At 43.3% G+C, this 22,837-nt stretch overlaps 1 protein-coding gene and 1 long non-coding RNA gene across 14 annotated transcripts in view; one reads left to right on the forward strand and one right to left on the reverse strand.

Moving 5' to 3' along the window:
- Positions 1-22,837, reverse strand: part of TANC2 (tetratricopeptide repeat, ankyrin repeat and coiled-coil containing 2) — a 289,333-nt gene that overhangs the window by 245,221 nt on the left and 21,275 nt on the right. Inside the window, exon 1 of one of the 10 annotated variants that reach the window (XM_074926917.1) lies at positions 12,571-12,762. The exons of 8 other annotated variants lie outside the window; for them this stretch is intronic. The gene's annotated coding sequence lies outside the window, so the exon portion shown is untranslated. Of the gene's footprint in view, positions 1-11,332; positions 11,692-12,570; positions 12,763-22,837 lie in introns of those variants that run through there. One more of the 10 variants, XM_074926918.1, reaches the window with a different exon arrangement.
- Positions 12,936-22,646, forward strand: LOC141970366 (uncharacterized). Of its 4 annotated transcripts, none has more exons than XR_012635176.1 (4): positions 12,936-13,055; positions 13,714-13,837; positions 18,855-18,968; positions 20,832-22,646. It is a non-coding gene; the product is annotated as an uncharacterized LOC141970366 (long non-coding RNA). The 4 variants fall into 4 exon arrangements; XR_012635175.1 differs by lacking the exon at positions 12,936-13,055 and having other exon boundaries at positions 13,304-13,837; positions 20,832-21,678; positions 22,229-22,646; XR_012635173.1 differs by lacking the exon at positions 12,936-13,055 and having other exon boundaries at positions 13,304-13,837.

A 22,837-nucleotide genomic window follows, 5' to 3' on the forward strand; every position in this document is an offset into this window, starting at 1 on the left:
TTTTAAAACTCTTCTGAGCTTGGTCTGGCCACATCTGTTATTCCATACACTGAGGTGCAGGAGCCAGACTCTGTGCCCTTGCATACAGTCAGGAAAGGCTGCAGAATGTATTCCCTCTGATGTTTTTTAGGAAATACAGGATATTCTTTTGGATTACTTTAATCAATGTTTAATATTAGCAAATTATAGCTTTAGCATTTACAAGCATTTTTACGGGTCAAAGCGCCCAAATAAACTGTTGTCAATCAGTTATGTTAGAAGAAGAAAATGGACACAAGTGAACAAATTTCAGCTTGCTTTTCCATTTTATGCTGGTGTCACAACACAATAAAAATTTTCAGAAAACTGAAACCATTTGAAAGTTTAGCCCAAGTTTGGGAAATCCTGCAAACAAAACCAGCCTTGACAGTCAGGAAACAAATACTTTGTTGCAGCCATAGCTTTATCAGCCATAGCTTCAAGGAGATTTGGGGTTTGTTTCTTGTAGAGAACTCAACAGTCACTACATACTGCCTATGTGAAGCCAAAATAATGGTTTCCTCTGAAAGGGAGGTCAAGAGGAGAGAAGTGAGAATCTTTACTAAAAAACATTATGTATTGCTCCTATAAAGTTCTAAAATAGGACAACATATCAAAAATATTACTCAATTCAAACTAATTGCAAAAATCAGATGTTCTAATGACAATACAGATACAACAACGCATGCCAATTATCTAAAGGAAATATTTTTTTTTTCCCTCTTGGCATTCTGACCCGCTCCAACTAACAGCCACTACTACTGCTCCTAAACTGCAGCAATAGGGAGGCTCAACGTGGAGACTGCTCTCCACCAAACTGCCCCCATGCACTGTTCAATCTTATTTTTAATCATATCCTGCAGCTCACACCAGAACCAGCCACATGGCATCATTTCTTAAACGTAACATTAATAATTATTCAAATTTTTTTGCAAAACTTATCTAGAAATCAGTCAGCCAACAACTTGTCATGCTTTATGCTTGCTTTTTTTTTTTTTTTTTTTTTTTTTAAGATCCACAAAGAGCCTGAAATCAGAATATGGAATAGCGGGACTGCTGCCAGCAGACTTCCTGCACTCAGAGCTTGTAGCATATGGATAAGCTCTTAATACAATACAGAAAAACGACTTCTTGAATGTAAGCAGTCAGGACGAGCTTCACGCAGAAGTTCAGCATGAGTGTCTAGACTATGAGCAAACTGTCACCAGATATAAATCTGGGGATTTATAGTACAGACGTTTGACAAGTATAGATTTAAGCTGCCTGAATTCCAAAACTGCAGATTTCAGTAAGCACTCGCATGCATCAGATGCAAGAACACAGGTGGCAGCATGTGACATTTGAGAAGGGTAAATCCCCCACATATGCCAGAGTCAGCTCTAGTATATCCATAGCTAAATGGGTAATAATTAATACAACAAGACTTACTCTGCATATAGTATTACTATTTAACTGAAGAAAACACACCCGAACCATACTCATGTAAACCAGAGTAAAGACAGACTCACCACTTGGAAAATTTTTACAGTTGTTCTGTTTCCTGATAATGATGAATAACTAAATAAACTTATGCCATATGATCTAACCTTTCTTTAAAGATGGTTTTAGCCAAACTTGGAAAGATTTTCATTCACCTCCATTTATGAAGAACGTTAATTTGCATCTACGATTTTTCAGTGTTTATGCTAGAGTGAAAAACCTTGACTACACAAAAAAGCGTAGCATATGCAAAGTGGTAAACGCAGCCTGTAGTAGTGCCTTACCTGCTTTTCTGACTACAAAGTGGTTTGGCTATGGAGACAAATGCGAGGTAAGAGTTTTAAATTAACCATAATAGCTTTCTCTATTGCAAAATTCTAATTGTAACCAACACACATAAGAGAATACACAGTATACACTTACATCAGGTATGTAAAAATCATAGAACGGATTTAGTTTACAAGAATGCTGAAATTCCTCACAAAAACTATCTAATTGAGGCAACTATTTCAGAAACAGTGCCTTAATATCTGACTTAAAACTATATTTCTAAATAGAAATAGCTTGGTAAACAGATCAAACAACCATATTCAAGCACTTACTAGCTAATATTCATTAACCCACTTTAAAAATTTGTGTATGTATCCACCAACTGATCTCCACTCCCAAAGATCAAAACTACAGCAACACAACATGGAAAACTAACTCAATGAAAGGACTATGAACACGTTCAGTAGACTCAGACAAAGTCTTTATTGACTAGAACTGTTAGGTAGTAGTCTTAGGGTATTTGCAAGAGGAAGAGGCAGTAAAAAAAATCCACAAAGAACTAAGAGTCCAATGCAAAGCTTATCTAGGTGATGAGGACCCCTGCAGTTATCAGTGCTGGAGGGGGGAAAGATACTGGCACCGTCCCCTAGCAGAGAGACAACGTCTGCTGACAGAGCAGCTGAACCATCTACCCAAATAACTTAAGAACAAAAAAAAGCCCTCTTTGAAAACCTCTCTGTGTCTGTGCATTAATTTTGTTCACACTGATACACAGTATTTTCAGGGTCTGAGCAAGCTGCAATAAGAACCCAGACCTAAAAAAAGTCACCAATTCACAATTCCCTCTGAATTTCCCTTGCTCTGTGTGCATGCAAGCATGTATGCATGCAAATGACATTGATTTTTTTTCATTTTCTTTTTGGATGTTTTACAAAGCTTTGCTCTGTTTCCGTTTTTCTGTATTTATATTACTGACCATTATTTTTATTCAGAATAAACTCTGAGAAATTAATGTGCTCATATTTTAAGTTTCTAATTTTTCAAGATCCTGTCAAATATAATCCTTTCTTCCTACACCTGCAGCCCCTTGATTGATGATGTTATCCACAGGTTTTACTAGTGCACTCTCAAGTCTATCATCCAGGTTACTAAGCAACTTGCTAACCAGCTCTGCATCCACTTTACAGCAGTTTTGATTAAGCTGTGTCTAACTTCTCAGACAAAAATGTCATAGGCCACCACAACAAAGCATTACCAAAAGCAAGATCAGGAATTATTCACCTAATTACAAAGTTTTTCTCATCTTACAGCAGGCAGCAACCATTTGCTCAAGACTAGTTAGCAGTGCCAAAGGATGAAGAACTGAGATCTGAAAGGTCTGGCAAAGTCAAAGTCAAAATCAAATCAATCAAAGACCACTCCGCTATTCATTCTTTTAAAATAATTCCTCAGTTTCAGCCTTGCATGTACTAACCAAATTGAGGCTTACATAATACAAAAAACCCAACTTTTTTTTAGTGCCTAGAAAATGGTCTAGCAGGCATCACAGCCCATATTCCCCGGACTTACTCCCCTCACACTTCCTTTCAGATGCTAGCAACTAAAACCTCAGCATAGACCCCCATGACTGAAAATACTTCTCAAGTTCGCAAAAATAAATACTTGCATCTCTTTCTCTTTGGAAACGTACACTAATTTAGAACTACACCATTTGGCTTGTGATCACAACTTGTAACTGGCAAGAACTCCCACTGTTATTACTTTTTGGGATAACTACTACCCACATAGTGCCAGATGGTATATTCCACCTCTGCTGAGGAGGTGTAGCAGCACTGCCTGCTGTCAGCATTGCGTTTTCCTTATTTTTCTTTAAATCAAGACACAGATAATATTACCAGTCTGAAGAGAAAGAGGGTGGGCTCCATTACAGCTTAAGCCTTCAAAGAACAATATTCCTTTCTTTAATGGTTCCCGTTACACTAAGGCTCCACTCCTGAAGACAAAAAAGCAAGGGATGCCTTGACACAGGCCCAAGTATTAACTGAAGGCTGGTGCCAATGGAGTGGTGCTCACAAAGATTTCAAGCAAACATTAATGTTCTAATTGAGAAGCTGAGTATCTCATAATAATAACTGTGTGAAACAGCAGAAAATTGAGTTGGGGTCCTCTAATCAAATCTTACATTGAAAATTAAAGGAAGAATTATTTGAACAAGAGGAAAAAAATCCCCATTAAATTAGCAAATGGGAGATTTCTCCCTTCATAAAATATAAATTAGCTATTAAACTAAGATTATTTAGAAATGCAAAAGCTGCTAGAAAAGCTAATAAGCATTAGACGCTAACTTAAGCAACTACAGAAAGTAACAAATTAAGCAACATACAGCTGTATGTACAGAATAACTGCCTGAAACAGTATCATTGTGCAAATATCCTTAAAAATGAAGTCACATGAAGAACAATGCAGACTGGAAGCTTGGGGCAAGCCAGCAAAATCCCCAAGCAAGAACACTTACTCGGATCATTCAAATCACTACATCCTCTCACATTTGCACCCCTCCACAGGCCCTGTTTTACAACTCTCGTAGAAGTTCAACACACACTCTCCCTCTTTCCTCCTAACATGACATCTTTCTAAACTCTGTCCTCATGATATTTTACTTTGGTTTTCCCTCTCTCAGAATCCTTCCATACTCTATTCCATAAAATCTCTGAAGGAAAGTGGTTTATCTGTTTGCCCACTAATCTCCCCTTTGCTGAAGACTTTCTTCTGCAGCACTTACAAGAAACAGCCTGGCTAAGCCTATCCTAATTATCTACTCAGCAACTGGCCCCTTCTGTTCACAGGCACACACTGACCACTGAGAAAAGAGCCAAGACGTGAAACTAAGCATCTGCATACTACTAAGGGAGCCTAGAGAAAGAGGAGTGGGCATGGGCGGCTAGGCCTGAAAGGACATAACCATTTTGACCAACTTCTTTCAAGTTACAAGCACCACACTCCCAAACCCCTAGTGACCCCCTAAATCCTGATGAACTACAGAACTTGTAGGCTCTCCTGTTGACGTCTCTCAGAAATAAAACCATGTACCACATTTCTACAAATGCGCTCTGTACTTTTATCTTCCAGTTATTAGGCCTCCTCAAACCATTATTTGGAACCATTAAGAGCACCCTACTATCAAAAATAGTTTCTCAACACAGAAGAATCCCACAGGACAGAATGAGAGACAAGGCAAAAGGGAAAATCATCTGTTATTAAGTAAATAAAAGGACCAACAACAGGAGATATGCACACTCCACTGCTCACTGCACTCTGGTTGCATATTGTTCCTTTACTTTCTCATAATATTTCTTCATTAAAAATGCTAACTTTATGGGATCACAACCCAAGAAGAGACGATGTCAGACACTCATTTTTATTGGTGGAAAAAGGCATCATGAGAATCTGCTGTGCCAGACTGGTGGGACAAAACAGGACTATTAGCTCCACCTGATCAGCACAATCTGTAAATAATTTCTGGGCAGGAACACCAGGAGAAAGGCTGAAAAATGTTTGGGTTTTTTTTTTACCTTCCACCCAGGCATCTGGTTCAGCACAGCTGAAAGACCAGCACCTTTCCGCAGGGGGATGAAGATAGCAGGAATCCACAGCTGGGTGATGGCACAGACAGGTAGAACTTTAAAGAGCAGTAAAAGATAAGCCTTTCTTTCTTGTTTGTTTGTTTCCCTAAAATAAAGCAAATAAACCAGTTTCTAGGTGACAACCATAGAAAGAATACAAATCCTCTAACATTTATACCCCTAGATACATGACCAGAAAGCTATTCAATTCGTTTCTCTTTACAGTCTTCACTCAGTTTTCTGGGTGAATCTGTTGTAATTTTTCTCAAATGCTTTGGAAATAATATTTTACGCACTCAGAAGCAACCCACTGAAAATGCTAAGCATGACGTAAGAGGCCATAAATACGGCTTACCAATATTTAAGCCAACCATTAAAACACTGACCGCAGGATCTAGCTCAATCAGCTTAATACTGTGCAATTCAAGGATGGAAAATTCACCTGCAGGGGACTTCAGATTACCATCAAGGTGACTGGCAGTGAACAGATGAGACCATAATTGTTTCCAGGTTAAAGATATTAAGACACTTTCAAGAGTATCAGTTAAATGCTGTTCAGCAATTGGAATCAATGCACAACTGTTTTCTGGAACCACAAACACTATAAATATTCATGCTCCCATTCTGAAGAGATATTTTACATTCTCTTTAATTTTCATACTTTTCATATACACCAATGGTTTCTCTTTTTCAAATGGGTTCATCCAGTTTTCTCACCCAAACTGAGAAGAAAACCCAAATTTTTAAGACGGCCAGCTGAAAAGAACATGCTAAAAAGGGGGGGAACCATTCACACACAGACACAAGCCTCACTCCTTAAGGCATGTAAAAATATAAATTGCAGCAGTGACGTTTCCTACTGATTGTTTCATAAAAGAATCTTACTTAAACAATCTGAATACAGAAAAGTAGCAGCAATCTGCCAAAATATTATCCTGCCTACCCTGGAAAGCATACAGGCATGAAGGGAAAAATGAAATAAACACCCAAAATATCTAAAAGTAAGTAAGTAAACAGGAAGATCTCCTATCATTAAAATACAATTCACCATCTCTTTTCTCACCCTTGCTAATTAATAACAAATTTCCAGCATGACTTGTATTGCAAATAAGAATTCACCTATCCAAAATACTTCTTTCATTAATGAGTTCATTACAAATCTCAAATTTGAGATCACTACAATTTAACCATAATTAGAAATGAAAGCTGCTGTAAGTAAGAATCAGACAAAAGAATATTCACCATTAAAGTGAGGGACTCAGAAAAAACACACATTTACCTTACTCACCGCTATTTGGGAATTTTACCTCAACTGCTCTACCAAGCTATTCCATATTTTAATCTTAAAAATATCCCCTACAGTAAGAGATGCAGTTCAACTGAATTTCATTAGTGATGCACTTAGACAAGCTTCAGGTTTTCGGTACTACACAATGGAAATCTGCAAAGTTCTCACTGATCTCTGAAAACCAAGTCATCCATTGCAATGGCAAAAAACCACACGGAAAACAGGATGTAAAGACAAATAACTCATCATGATGACCAAATCTCTGCTGTCTTGCACGCAACCTACTCTAAAAGAAATGATCACAAATTTCCAGATTAAAAAACTTGTGGAAAGACACGCAAGAAAGCCTGTCTCCGTCTTGCCAAGCTTTGGAAAGGCTTGGATAATGGAAGATCCACATTTGCTATTTGCATACACTTCCAGCTCAGCACAGGAACAAACACAGCTTTGAGCTTTCTCTGCTTTGATCAGCATAATAAGGGCAGAAACGCTAATCAGATGACTTTTCAGTAACTTATTGAAATGGGCCAACATGAATGGAACTGCTTGTGGTGCAAGAAAGGATAATTCATACCCACCAGGATCTCCACTTTGGACATAGAGCACTCACTCCATTCTTTCTCATTAAGTACAAGCGAACATCTAATGAGCAACAAGTTGCCCCAAGACTTTAAAATTATGACTATGAAAGATCTCTAACAACAAATCATTCCCCAGCCAAACAGAAAAATTAACAGCAACTCTAGCCTTCACAGCACAGAGCTGTCAGTCTGCTCTGGAAGATATTCCTTCAGTCACCAATATGTTCTGTTCATAAAGGACAAATAAATAACAAATACTGGTAATAGCTGAAATGTCAACATGCATGATTCATCACTCTCTTCATTAGTTATGCCAGTTCAAAAGAGAACACCACTCTAACAGATTACTTCCCTACCCATTAGCTCATACAACATCATTCCTCATCAGCATGAGGGCCCCAGCTCAAGAAGGCAGCAGCATGTGGAGACTTGCCTGCATAGGAATAGTAACATGAACTCACCAGGATTCTTCGTGTTCCTGAAGTATCTACGTGTGCCTTTGCCAAACTGGCTCTCAAGGATTACTACCCAAGGTTACTTCCTCGGTAGAGCTAAATAATTCTCATCTTTACAAAGCAACAGGGTTGGTGGGAGGGAAAGGGAAGAAAAAAAAAAAATCTCCAATTTTTAAATCTAAAAAAAAAAAATCAATATTTTTAGCAAACAAGCCTTCCACTCAGGACAAGAAAAAGCTTTACCAAAAAAATAAAAATTACTAAGGAAGTAAAACTTAAGACCAATAGACCATTACACAGAACACATACAAACCCAACTATTAGACGTATTTTATACACAACATGAATAAGTAATGATTCCTTTGGAATCAAACAATCACACAATGTGGCACAAAACCAAATTTGAGTCAAAAAAGCATACTATAACTTTTTATATCATTACTAATTAATGTTCTCTTAAAGACTATTTTTCAAGATGGAGTTTTTCACACCGGAGTATGAATTAACTTATTTGACACATTTTGGAAAGAGAGGTAATACATGCTGCTCAGGAAGAAAAACAGACTACTAGGGGAAATCTACAGAATAATCAAAATTTCTCTTCCTGAAGATATGAAACACCACAGTTCCACCACCATAGCTCCCCAAAGATACAGCATTTTTATTCAGCATCTGCTGAAGTAACTTATGCTCTTTCATCAGAATTCCACAGCCAATTCCACACTAGGACAACAACCTAAATTCCTCTCAAATTTATCCATCACCCTCAACATTAAAATAAATCCTTTTGTCACAGGTTGCTTAAGAGGAACCTCAACAAACTGAATTGAATGAGGCAGCTTCACATGGGACAATTTTGAGATTAGGCTCTAAATGCCCAGTTTCTCCCTTCTTAATGTAAGCACACAGAGCAAGCCGCTATCTCCTCTAATTAATGCAGGGTCTGTATTTAAAGTAATTACTTTTTAAATGAGCGTAAAACTGCATTTTAGCCCCATAAAATAACGGGACTGGAATAATTCTAAGTAACACAGCTAGAATTTGTTTTTCAAAGCTCATAAAGTCCAGTTGGCAAATAAACCAGAAATGAATAGTCTGGTTCACTCTACCACTACAAATATTTGCAGTTGCAGTGAGCTTTTCACACTAATTTATCTCCAGTGAATGCAACAGGCCTACTCTCTACCTTTTAGTTAAAATGAGTACGTTATTCCAAGATGAAGACTTTGAATTCTAAGAGTCAGGAACAAGCTGTGGGCTCAGTTCTGCTCTCTCCAACAACTGTGGTAACCTCATGGGTAACACCTCTAGGGCCTGTATGACCACACAGCTCCTGCGTGTTCTACGGATGCTGGAAAATGTTCCTAGAGGTTGGCACATGGTTATTATACTGGAAGCAAAGTGCAAGGCAACCGGAAAGTACCGACCAGGCTGACCACAAGGATTATAATCAATGACGTAATTAAGGCTGTAAGACTGTGAGTATTTTTCGTGTATTACTAAGCCTAAACAAAACACCCACTCACTGAAAGGCACTCACTGTACACACACAGGTACCATTTTAAGGCTTCATGCAAGTGCTCCAGGCACGAGCTCACAACTGGCATCAACCATCCAAAAAAAGCTCAGAGCTGCCATGAAGGACAGATCCAGCTACTCTATTTCACACTCTTGCATCCTCCTCCTGTCACCTTCGTGTTCAACAGGTCAAGTTGGGTTTCTGGATCCAGCTAGAAATGAACTCTGCAAAAATGAAGGTTTCATTCGCCCAGCAGCTGCTCAAGCATTTAACTTGGTACAAGAGAGTGGGCCACAACATCACGCTGCTGTGGGTGGGAGAACAGGGACAAGAGGTCACGGATTTTGTACCAGTTCTTCAAATCAGCTTAATGTCATCCAGAAACTACCCTCAGAGCCATTTGCTTGTCTAGATGTCAAAAGAAATCATCTTGGCCTATCATTCTGTTCTAAAGAAAATCTGTACTCAAAAGTTTAAAGAAAAAGAAACAATATGTAAACTTATGGCTTTTTACATTAAAAAGACAAAAAAGATCAGGGTTTTGATTTTTAAGGCAAAATTATTATTTTTTTAGTATTTCACAACATGGAGTTACAGGTGTTACTAACCTCTCAGATGATCACAAGTGTAACCACCTCTAGAAAAGGCAAACTTACATAAAACATAAGGAGGAACATAATCCTTTTTAAAGGAAAAAGAGAAAAAACATGCACAAAGTTGGGAGGGTTGCAGGTTTTTTTCTTTTTAATATACCAGGGGGTTGTTTTAGAGTTTTTTTGGCTGCCTTCTTATTGTTTTCCTTTTGCTCCCTAATAAAAAAGTAGCATATACTATTACCAATTTTAACAAGCATACTGAAATTAAAAAATATGTAAGATTCTACACTAAGGAAACTTAAAATGTGTCACAGGCAAACCAAGGAAGGCCTTGCAGATAAAGTGTTCCTCTGAAAATACATATATATATAAACCAAAACCTGCGGAACTCAGTGTACAGAGTGCATAATACTGTAGGTAGTGCACGTTTGGGCCTTACACAGTTTGCATTTATGGACATTAATATTAATAAATAAGAATTTACAAGCAGAAAATTAGTCATGCTTGCCTACTGTTTCATCAAAAAAATTAGTCTTTTAGAAATTCACTGCACGTAACAGATATGATCATGGATTTCTCAACATCAACATACAAATCACTTGTATTCTAAAGGTTTAATTGAAAGTAAACCTAGTGTATGTAACCTGAAGTGTTAAAAGGTAGTTGTTAGGAACCTCAGAAGACATTTTTCTTCTGAATATGTATTTCAACTTGAAATTTAGTTCAAATAGGATCATGGGAAAACCAATGGAGAAGACAGGAAGATGAGAACAAGACAGGAATTGCTACAACGCAATCAATATTGATAAGGATTTTATTTTATAAAATTGTCTTAGTCATCCAGTTACACTGAATACGTAACCAGTAATCCAAATTGTATTTACAAGTCTAAATCTGCACATGCAAGGATGCCTCAATACTCTACAACCAGACTAGATCCAAACAGGACACAGCCCTACCACTCCTCTCCACGAAACTGGTGCTAAGTCTGGAGAGTCTTTTACATTTATGATGCACTTAGCAAGAGTTATTACAAAAAAGCAAAACTCCTTAAGGAGTTTGTTTATTTTTTCAGATGCCCCAGAGTCATAATGGCCACGGCCCTCAACTGGTTTAAGACAGTTTTTGCCTAAGCACTACTGTGGGTTTTTCCTCCCCCCCAGTAGTTTGTTCACAGTCAAAAACTAGGATTTTGATTATGGCAAGTTACAATATATTGTACTTTCATATCCTGACTGCACATTCATCATACATTTTCTAGAGAAACATACCTCTACACAAAGTATCTGCGCTCTGAAGTGTCTCCTACCACTCCAGTACGAAGCCTCATGTGACTGTTGCTAGCAAATTCTCTTCAATACATTCTCACCGAAAGGCACTACTTATTTCACCAGCTCCTTTTCTTTTTTTTCTTTTTAATTCATACACTAGGAATGGATGTTTTCACTTGCAGGTTCGGTATTTTAAGTTTTGAGGATGAAATAAGAATAGATAACAGCCAACCTTGAGCATTCTGAAGAAATCATTCCAAGCTCCAACCTGGGAAATGCTGCAAGCAGGGTTTCATGGCCATGTTGTTCTTCTCTACGGCACGTTCGCTGTATTTCTTCTTGTTCTTCTCCCAATTTCAACACTAATTTGCCTTGGTTCAGCGTACTGCATGCAGCTATGCTACACTCCCCGGCAGCGCTAATTAACCTTCATAATTTATTTAATTCCTCCAGATATTTAATTTTCCTTGTGCTAGTTTCACCTGTATGAAAGCCTAAAATCCACACTGGTGCATCGTTGCCTACACCAGCTCACTGTCTAAGAGATGCTCTCGAACTTCCCAGCACAAGCAGGGATGAGAATCTGCCTTTTCCTTGCAAAACATCCATCTGAGAGAAGCTGTCTGCCTCATCATCTCCCATTTCTTTTTTACATTTTAGCCCCCAACAATCAACCCACGCCTGTAATAGCAAGATACCGTGTGTCATTAGACTCCACACTCCTTACTCACCCTCCGGGAGGAATAAGGGGGAGGAGGTTTAACCCGTGTTTTTCTCCAGCAGCACCGAGGCGGGGAGCGGAGGGCGGTGGGTGTTTGTCTCACGTGCGCGCTACCTGCAGCACAGCCCCTGTAAATACGGGGCCGTTCGGCGAGAAAAAAAATTCCCTCCTGCACCCTCCCTCAGCGTTTAACGGGATGAATCCCGCGGCACGTGATTTGCACACGGAATATTAACCACTTACCTTTTCAGCCTGCGTGCCGCTCTCTTAAAAAAACAGGCGATTTCTAATCGAAAAAGACGGGATTTTTGAAACTCTACCTGCAGGCTGTGCTGGTACCGACCCCACCTTCACCGCCGCTCGCGCTCTCCCGCCGCTGTCCCAAGTTTTATTAACGAAGAACCCCCCCCCGCCCCCCGTGCGTCGGCCGGACCCGGCCCGCCTCACCCCGCCGCCCGCGGGGACCCCCCCCCCGCCCCGCTATCACGGGGGCTCCAACCGCCCCCCCCTCCGCGCCGCGGGGCTCGGCGGGGAAGGGGCGTGGCGGGGGGGGGTCTCGCCGCGATTTCCACCCAGACCCCGCCGCTACCCGCCGCCCGCCCCCCCCCCGGTCCCCGCCAACATGTCGCCGGGCGTCGCCCCCTCACGGCTGTGTGTGTGTGTGTGTGTGTGTCCCCTCCCCTCAATCTGTCGCGGCGGGGGGTGGCGGGACGCGGCCCCACGGTCGCCCCGCGGCCGCTGGCCCTTACCTGGCGGACGGCGTCGCGGGGCTCCCCGGCGGCCGGCGCCCCCCTCGCAGACGCACCGCCCGCGGCCGCGGCCGACGAGCGCGGGGCGCCTCCCTCTCACCACAGCGCCGGGAGCCGCCGCCGGCCCGAGCGCGCGCCCGAAGGGGAGGGGACGGGGAGGGCTGGGGGGGGGCGGCCGGTCTCGCCCCTCCTCGGTGGCGGCGCCGGCTCCGTCGCTCTCCCGCCGCCCGCCCGCCTCAGCGCCCCGCTCGCTCGCTCCCTCCCGCCCGCCGCGGCCTCCCCCGGGGAGCGGCGGCCCCGCGCCCCTGCCCCCCGCCCGGCCGCTCCGGAACGCGCCGCCGCCTCCCGGGCGCGCGCTGGGGGGAGGGGAGGGGAGCGGGCGGGGCGGGAGCGGCGCCCAACACCCCCCGGGAGGGGGAGGGGAAGCGGCGGGCGGGCGGGCGCGCGCGCGCCCCCGGGCTCCCCCCCCCCCTTCGCGCGCGGAGGTGAGCTGAGCCGCGCGGGAGGGGCGGGGCCGATGGATTATTCATGAGATGTGGGGGGTGTGGCTATGCAAAACGCGCGGCCCTCTCCGCCCCAGCGCAACCTGCGCCGGGGGCGGGGCGGCTGCTCCCTCCCGCCGCTCTCGGACCTGGCGCGGCCGCTGCGGGAAGCGCGGGGGGGGGGCGGGAGCCCTAATGACACCCGCGGTCGCCGCCCGCCGTACCGCCCCCGTCGGGAGCGAGCGGGAGGGCGCCGGCAGGGCCCGGCGGCGCCAGAAACTTTAGCGGGAGGCGCGGGCGGGGCCGCCGGGCCCGTGTGGGCTCCGCCTGTGAGGGGGAGGGCGGCGGCGCGGGCCCCTCCGCTGAGGGGGAAGCGGTGCGGGGCTGCCCTGTGAGGGGAGGCGGTGGCCGCGGGCCCGCTCTGAGGGAGCCGCTCTCGCCCTCGGGGCGCCCTCGCTGCGGGCGGGAAGGCGCGGGCGGCTGCGGGGCCAGCGATGCCGTGCGAAGGGTCAGCCCGCAGAGGAGGGGGCCGGCGGCGGGCGGCTCCGTGGGCCGGGCTGCGCCGCGGGGACCAGCCCTCAGGCGGCTCCGGCATCTGTCAGCGCCTCCAGCAGGGCCGAGGCGTTCAAACCGCGTTTGGCTGCTGAACCTGTTCCTGCAGGTACCGCTCGGAAGGGACCGCGGCTGAGCCAAGGGATTTTTTGGCGATGACACGGAACGAGGCGATGGGAACCCGATCACCGCAACCGGCCCCTGTGCTGCCCGTGTAGGCGGAGCCGCTCCAGGTACCTCCCGTCCGCGTAGGCACATCTCTCTGCTGTGAAAACACCCCCACAGCCTTCTATTATTTTTTTTTTTTTCCTAAGAAAGACTTCTGGGAGTAATACCTGACAACCGAAACGCTTCACTCATCCTCCCCTACAAGAGATCAGACAGTTGAAGAGCGGGTGCAAAAGGAACGCACAGGAAGAGACAGGCCGTATTACCTGTTAAAGCTAATGTAAACATTTATTTAAATTACCTAAATAGCTTGAGATACACTCTGCAACTAGCAATCCAATCAGCATATCAGCACTGTTTAATTGTCGACTGCAAATTAAATATAATAGTGACAGAAATACAGGTTTCTCATCAAACTAAAATCGATGCTATTTTTGCACAAAAAACTACATGGTAAACAGAATTTCGGGGTTTATGTAGTTATTTCCCTCTCAGAAAACTAATGTTTAGGTCTTAGCCAGCAAAATAACCTTTTTAGTCCAGTACAAAATGTTCCCCTTAATTAATCAGAAGTATCTATACTCCCTTGGGATGCCTTGTTAAACCTTCTGGGTGCAGATTACTTGCCTCCCTCAAACCTCCAAATGGTTAATTAAGAGCTTCGTATCACATCTGCCCACAGTGCCAAATTAATGACCAAATAAATTAAGCAACAGGGTCATCTTCAGTTGTGAGTCAAGAAAATCACTTGTACAAGAAATAAATGGCAACTGAAAGAATCCTGCCTGGGAAGCCTTAATAAAAATTGGAGGTAGCTCTGGTTTGGTTTTAAGGTGTATTTGTTAGCAAAGCTGATAAAGAAGATGCCAAGGTTCTGGAATTAAGCTTGGATCCGAGTGAGTGAATATGTCATTTATATCATCTGTCCCTTCAGTCTTTGGGTTTTGCTTTCATAGGAGAGTGGCATCACATAACACTCTGCAACAAGCACTTAAAAAAAAAGAACATGGTAGGAAAATATTTTCATCTAAATCTGTAGCCTCCTGTCTCTTTCATTACTTCCAGCAGAAGTGCTTTCTGTAATTGCTTATCTTCTGTTGCCCTTTAGTCTTTTTAAACCACGTACACTAGAGGGGAACCCATAGCCAGAATAATTCCCATTTTTCCTTCAGCAATTTATTAGCCTAGCAAATCACTGACTGCACACGGTTGCGGTACCAAGGAGGAATAATAGTTCCACCTACAAGAAAATATTCTCAGAACTGATGTCAACTGCTTTATATACGTGCACATATCACTCCTAAGAAAACAGATTTCAAGGTTTATGAAAGAGAGGGAGGATCTGACGCTTCCAACACAGAACCCAGAAGTCAAAGGGAACGCGAGAATGGCAGAAGACCAACTCCCGGATGGCGAGAGAGGGGCCACAGGCTCTGAGAGTGTGTTACTTGTGTCCGAGCATCAGTCACGGGGGAGAACACCAGAGCGAGGGCACGGGGCCCACTCCCCAACACCACCCGACTTGGCCGTAGCCGACAGCAGCCGCCTCGAGGTTCCCCTGAGTCCCGCGGCGTTGGCAGGGGTGACCCCCCGGGCCTTCGGAGCGACAGCCCCAGCAGGGAGGGAACTTCTTCAAGTCAGTACTTGGGTTGGAGGTCCTCGAGGCACAGGAGAGGATGGAAAGGGACCAGTTGTAAAATTCCCCACCGATGACAGCCTCCCCAGCCTTTGGCAAGGAGCCCGATCCTGCTGGAACACAGGGAGTTTGCTCCGAAACGCCTCTGGGACACACCGACATGCTCAGCTCCGCCGTCCTGGCTGGCCGGGCTTCCGTGTAAGGAAAGACCTCTAAGGCAGCAGCACAACTGTAGGAATTTCAAGAATATCAACACAGACCACCTATAGCATTTAGTCCTCAAAGACTAGCTAAGGGGTGAGTTTCTGGGATCACCATTCCTGACTTTGGCCCTGAAATCCAACCCAAGTCCCATTCTGGTCACATCCACGCCTTAGCGTCATAAACACTTGTTCAAACATCTCCTTGTTGAACTAGGGAGAAAAAAAACTCAGATAAAACCTCCATCCACTCTTTGTATTTTGTGAGTTTGTACTGCAAGTTGACATGAAGTTTGCACAACAGCAAAGAAAAAAATTTGGCAGTAATAAACAAGATGTTGTCTCTTAAATAGCCAGAATCCCTACAGGAAGACATAAAAACACTCAGTCTTTTAAGCCACATATACCATCAGATCGTCTCCTAGATGGATTCTATTAAGTGTGACCATATAAAAAATAAATATTGCTTACAATATTTGTTATCTGAGAAATATAACCCTGTGGAGAAAATATTCTAGTATAATCCTGTAAATGTGAGATACTACTTTTCTTCACACTTCATCAGTCTAACAGAACACAGGGCCTGCCATCCCCTCGGTAACTAATGCAAGGCATGTCTATTTGTGTAGCCTGGGGAGTTTTGAAATAGATTTGGGGTTTTTTTGCAGAAGGAAAGGGAGATTTCTGTTTTGCTGGCTGTTTAATTTCAATTTTTGCCATTTTTAGCAAGAGCACTTTGAGCTGTCGATAACTGACTCTAGTCTGTCTAAAGCTAAATAAATGTGTGCTTTGCCACCCCTCTGCTGCCACCAGGGCTGTGTTTTAATGCCAGCATTACCCTTCATCCCAGCAATGGCTGAAACTGGGGCTAGCTAACAGAGCTTCCGAGAAGAAAAAAGAGTAACAGCATGAATAAAAACGGCTTTATTTTCCTGTATACACCTGTTTTGGCAGGAGATAACCAGGCAACATGAAAGGAACTACATTTTGGGAATCTCAGAACTACTACCCAGGTTCTAGTTCTTTCAATAATAGAAGCCAACAAAGACAACTTTTTCTGTTTGCGGAGCTCTGTCTCCTCAGAAATACGTATCACCAAACCCCAAAGCTCCCTTCGACGCTGAAAAAAAGAATGTTAAAGGCTCTGTAGAAACAAAGAGCTGGTGACATACGCCACAGCACACCAAACCCACAGCAAAAGGTCCTGCCTTGACAGGAAGCAACTCGCAGCCGTTCCCGTTTCCCTCGGCAGCAGATGGAAGTACAAGGAAAAAGCCACAATCTGAGATGAAGTGAAAAGGTGTTTGGCCAAGAGATGATGAGCGTCGTGCTGTGCACCCAAGGTCTGTCAGAATGGGAGATTACTGACCTCCAGAAGGATTTAACTTCACGGAAGATGTTGTCCACCATAATCAAGAAATTTTCAGCAAGAATAGTGCCACAAATGACATTATGAATGAAGGGTCTTAGACAAGATGTTAGAGCAAGCAAAGAGTGCTTTGAAGCAGGATGATTGTGTTTCCTGTCTAGCCAGCGTTTCCTCCTACCCTAAAACTCTTCAAACGCTGCCTTTCTCGTGTGTTCTTTTTGAAAAGAGGTAGCTGAGATTCCTTAATCCACCAACCAAATGCATGTGCCTCACTCCAGAATTCGGTGTCTAACAGAAAACACCCATTATTAAAAGAAAAACATTGTATGTCAAACTCTAGTTGCAATTCTGAAAGAGAGAACGTATTTATGCAGCTCATAATTTGGCAACAATACCAATCTCACCATTTTCCTCTTGAGAGGCACTACAGGAGCTTTCATGATTGCATGTGATGAAGATAACATCTTGACTGCAATAACACACCTCTGGCACACCGGGGTACACCTATCAGAGGGCGAAGAGCACTCAGTTGTAAAGAAAAATCTTCATAATTGTGCCTTCTGCTCTGTTAATGTTACAGAATTAAGATCCTCTTTGTAGACAAAAGATACCAGCGTTACATATACTCTAGGCCAAACTAAAATACCAGCTTTTGGTACTCCTCCATTCAATGATGCCAGGACCAGCTGAGCTCAGTTTTTACAGAGTTCACAAGATCACTGTTAATGACTGCAGATGGCAATCAGGCAAATGTGCATTTGGGGTAGGAAAAGCTTCACACCATTTTCTACAGCTTCAGCACAGCTATTTACAGGCTGTGTTCAGTGGCTACTATAACAATTTTGATAACGTGTGATGTTTATGGTCCTGAATAAAGATAAAGATACACTGAGATCAGCTAAAAGTGCATTTCCAGTTTGTCTATTAATTAAAATTCCAACACATTATCCATGTAATTTATGTTCCAGCACTCTGGAAAAATACTATATATGGACTGGTACTTTGCTGTGGTGGTCTCAAAACACAGGCAGGACAAGACTCACTGGCAGACCAACGAGTATAGTTGGGAAAATCAGAAAAGCTTCCCTGTCTTTTTTTAACTTTTTCTGCTTCTGCAGAGTTCAAAGTTTGCTGTTAAAGGGGTTGTGCACCCCCAAAACTTGCCTCACGGCTCTAATTACTCCAGTCAGAAGACACGGGTTCTACTAATAAATCTTATCCAAACCAAAGTGCCAGAAAAAGACGACCAGTTTCTGTGTTATTTTCTGCCTATCCCCTGAGAGAATGAGCAAATTAGCATGTTCAGCCTAAAGAAAAGATGATGACAACCTTCATGTGTGCATAAGGTCAATAGGAGATGCAAGGAACCGTTTGTTCTCCACAACTGCAGAGAACAGGACAAGGGCTTAAAATGCAGCAAGGATGGTTCTGATTGGAAATTAGGACTAATTTTCTAATTGCAAGGATGGTGAAGCATTGAAATAGACTGTGTGTAAAGCCTGTGATGCCGCCATCCACAGAGACCTGTAAGAACAGTAAGCAGTTGTCATAAATCAAATCAATACAGTTGGGCCAAATTTTGGGCACTGGGGTAATGGCTCAGAGATTCCTTGTGAAATCCATATCGCCTGTGACAACAGATGCAACTTATGACTCGCAGCAGCAGCATTTTGCACCCAGGATGAAGACAGACACAAGGCCTGCTGCAAATTGCTGTTTTCTAGATCAACATGTCTTAAGCTTTTCAGAGATACGGAAAATTATTAACTCTAAAAGTTTCTCCCACACGATCACGAATCTCATCATTAAAACATTTAATTCGGGAGGCTATAACGTTAATGTAAACCATGTATGTTCTTTTGTGCATGTGTTGGCAGGTCACTGAAACAATTTGGAGCAGACACCTGAGGTATCTGTAAGGAAGAGAACATTGCTCATCTTCACAACCAGACTTGGGACATCTTCAGAAAAATACCAGTTCTAAAGCAGTGGTAAGTATTTTGCAAACCAACAAAACAAATAAGGCTACTTAAAGTAAAACTGTCAGAAGTTTGATAAGTTGATTTAATATACTGTATTTTAAACAGTACAGTTTTAGTCCTAGACGTTTTTATGAAAGGAAAAAGCTTTGGTTCACTCAATTTGTTTCTGTCAAATACACTAACTCTTAGCAGTGATGGAATAAATGATATTTAGTGAAACTGCTAAAATAGTCCACGTATTGCATTAACCCCTAGCAGTGCTAACAGAACATGTCAGATTCTTTTCCAGCAGAGCAGGTCTCCTGTGCAACTCACACAATAAATCAGTACGGATTTTTTATATTGCTTGACTACACCAAAATCCAAAGCACTGGTCCAAGCAGTTATTTTGTTAACTGAACAGCAACCCTGATGAAGGGGAAACAGCACAGTAACTTTTTCTGGCCATAGCAGCACTGAAACGCTTCCTTCCCTGTACTTCTGGTTTTTAGTTCATGATACTGAACACACTGGAATCAGGGTTCTCCCACCGCCTTCAGTGGGGGAAAGACCTGACCTTTAGCAGCTGGTTTAGACAGAGCTGATGATCTCAACTAAGATTAAGCAAGCACCCAGGTCCACAAAGTTTCGAGATCCCTCAGCTCCCACTGAAACGCGTCACAGCAACAGAAACTGCCACGTTTTGCAGAAGTGAATCTCACAGCATGAGGCATCCGAGAACTGCTCTAAGCCAAACCACCATAAAACGTGAAGAGGATGTCTCCATCCAGAGTTTAGAGGCAATAGCTGCTCAATTTTGTGTGAGAATATTTTAAAAGCGTTATTCCTATCTCCAGTAGGATCTTCCAACTCTGATACACTATCCCAAGAGGGCATCATTATCATGAACCACAGCAAAGCTCCAAATCCTTTTTTCATGACATTCCTAAACTGTTTGCTCCACCCTGATTCATTTTCGGAAACTGATAAGACAGCTGTGAAAATACACCATGTAAAGCACTCTCATATTACAAACCAGCTGGCAGAATTTGCACTTTTTTTTCTCCCAAGGGAATAAAGATCCTTGTTTATTCCACTTTTCAAAAGGCACATGAACCAAAATGTAACCTTCTCTTAATTAACCCAACTGGTATTGTTAAGTAGGTGTGTACTGATATAACATTTTGGCTTGCAGTAATCAGCAAAGCAGCTGCCTCCAAACCATGTGTGGGCTATGCTCAAAAGACTTTATTATGAAAGGGGGTGTGGGTCTTTCCTTTCATGAAAATGCTCATCGTTTTCAATGTTCCTCTTCAGTGTCTACTGTAACCACTACTGCATTTCTCATTTGACAGCTTCCTGTCACCAGGTGATAGCTATAAAGATCTGCAAAACTTGTGTGTTCACGTCAGTGCAGTACTATAACACTTAATGACAATTTTTTTTTCAGAATTGTCTATCTCAAAGGCAAGAACATGATCAAGATGCAGCCTGCTTGGCCTATTATGCTGTGTTCTGTTTGTACACCCTTCCTACAGTCCTTCTCAACTGCTCTGTTATTTTACTGAAACTTCTTTCTTACGCTTTCCTGAACGGCTGTTGTGTGCCATCAAGCTGTTGTTGTTTTACACCCCAGAGACGCCTGCAGTTCAGTGATAGATCCCTCTGCTAGAGCTGTTAGCACTGTGATGCGGCACAGGAATCCAAATCTTCAGGACAAATGACACTATAGACATACCGGAGCTGAATTTACAAAGTGAAAAATGATGCTTTGATGCTGCAATTCCTTTTTAACGGTTTCCTTACTTCAGCTGATCCCAGCTGTCTGCTAGCAGTTATTATCCCAGCCCTTGCCTCTTTCTCATCTCTTGTTTTTGCACTGATACTTAACAGCAGCCCACACATGAGAGAGCCATTTCTTCCTCCTGATCCAGATGTGATGCCTGCAGCCTAGACCTGCAACTGAGAAACGAAGTTTGGTAATGGACTTACAACTTAACCAGGCAACCCTGGAGAGCTACAGATTGCTTCTGCTACCACCAGACTCGCTGTGTGCACGCTCCTGGCAAATGATCCCCGGAATATCTCCAAAGTAGCTGCATTAAAATGCATCCTGGGATGGGCAGGATGGGAAGGGCTCTCTGCCACAGCTTGCAGTCCCTTTCACTACTATTTTAGCCAGAAGCAGAGTAAGTCAAATGTTCACCTAAAGTAAATGTACCCCTTAGGATGGGAAAAAAAAAAAAAAAAAAACAAACCATAATTCAGTTTCTAAATCACCATGTTGCCTTGCAGGGATCCTGAGAAAAGAGACTTTGGGGGCTGGGTACTGCACTGGAGGAGATGTACTAGAGATGCTCTGCTGCTTTGTCCCTAGGAAGAATTTCCATGTGTAAATCCCTCTGGGAATGTTACTGCTTTCCTCGGCATCCCATCCTAGCTGCTTCTGAAATCCACAGAGGACTGTAAGCAAAGGGAACCAATGACGGTGTGGCTGTGTGGCTTGTGCCTCTCTGAAGCCTTTCTGGGGGTTTCTTCTCTGAATGAGGGTGATTTGATAGAACAAACCACTCCACATGCAACCAATTATTGCCTGAGCGCTCCAGAAGGAGCTGAAGCCTGGATAATTCTGAACACCACTCGAGCCCTACAACTCATGCCTATAGCTTTGTTGTGCCAGTTTTTCCATTATGAGTATCTGTTGTGTAACATCAGATACTTTGCAGTTAATTTTTTTAAGGTAAGTCATATTTGAACAGAATCAAAAATAAGCAAGAGTGAAAATATCTGCAGTGCTGGGGCTGTGCCAAACACCCACAGATTCTGTACCCTGTACTCAAGTCTTGTCAAGTAGCTCAGCACATCTTTATTCTAATCATTTACTTTCATTTTATGCCTAACAGAGAATTGTCCTGATTACTCAAGCAAAGCACAGCAAGAAAAGCACAGAAAACATTTGGTCAGCTTTGGGCACTCGGTGCTGCTGTCAGTACTCTAACCTCCACAGCACTCTCACACTGAAATATTTAGGCATATGTGCAACGATACATAGAGCTCCTGACTTCCTCCCCGAAGTCTTTTAAATAAGTAATCGGATAACTCTAAGCAGAGAAGTGGCAAGAGCTGTTTGAGGTTATGGCGTGACTTGTACAGCTGAGAAGGGCCAGTGACTCTTCCTGGCACTGGAACTCAAGCCAGGGGTTTCAACCTACAACTGCTTACATCCTCGTGGCCATCAAGGTGTTGCAGGAGGTAACTGAGCAAGTGCTTTTCTTTTCTCGTATCCGCAGAGACATCGTTGGGTTACGTGATGAAACGCTCATCTCACACAAAGAAGGGAGCACAGAGGAAGAGTGACAGGCAAGGAGCCCCCCCAGGGAGCCGATCGGAGAAATGGGGCACCCAGACCTGCCCCTCCCAGCGCTACCACCGGCCACCCCTGGGCAAAGGCAGCTGCAGCAACCCCTGAACAGGCACCAGCTTCTGCAGAGGAAGTCCATGCAGCACTCTGCTCACGTGGCACCTCCCTGGGGACCAGCATCACCACCAGAACATTTTGGAAGTCTTTTTTATAAAGAGTTCAAAAATCACTGCTCCAATCAGAATGGGTATAGTGTGGGGAGCCTCTGTCTAACAAAATAAAGTCTTCAGGAAACTTAAACACTCACAAATGCTTGTGTGCTGTGAGGAACTGAAGCGACTACTTTATTCATGTTATAAAAAGTGAGTGATTCACCAGTAATCTGCATGCCATTTTCAAGTATGTAAAAAAAAAAAAAAAAACCCAAAACCCACATAGCTGCACCACAGTGCTGTGATCCAGCATGCTCACGGTACCTATGACAAGCATGTGCTACACTGGGTGTTCTGACAGCATTTGAAAGCAAGGACTCTGGCAG

Source organism: Athene noctua, chromosome 25 (assembly GCF_965140245.1).
Source record: "Athene noctua chromosome 25, bAthNoc1.hap1.1, whole genome shotgun sequence".
Lineage (NCBI taxonomy): Eukaryota > Metazoa > Chordata > Aves > Strigiformes > Strigidae > Athene > Athene noctua.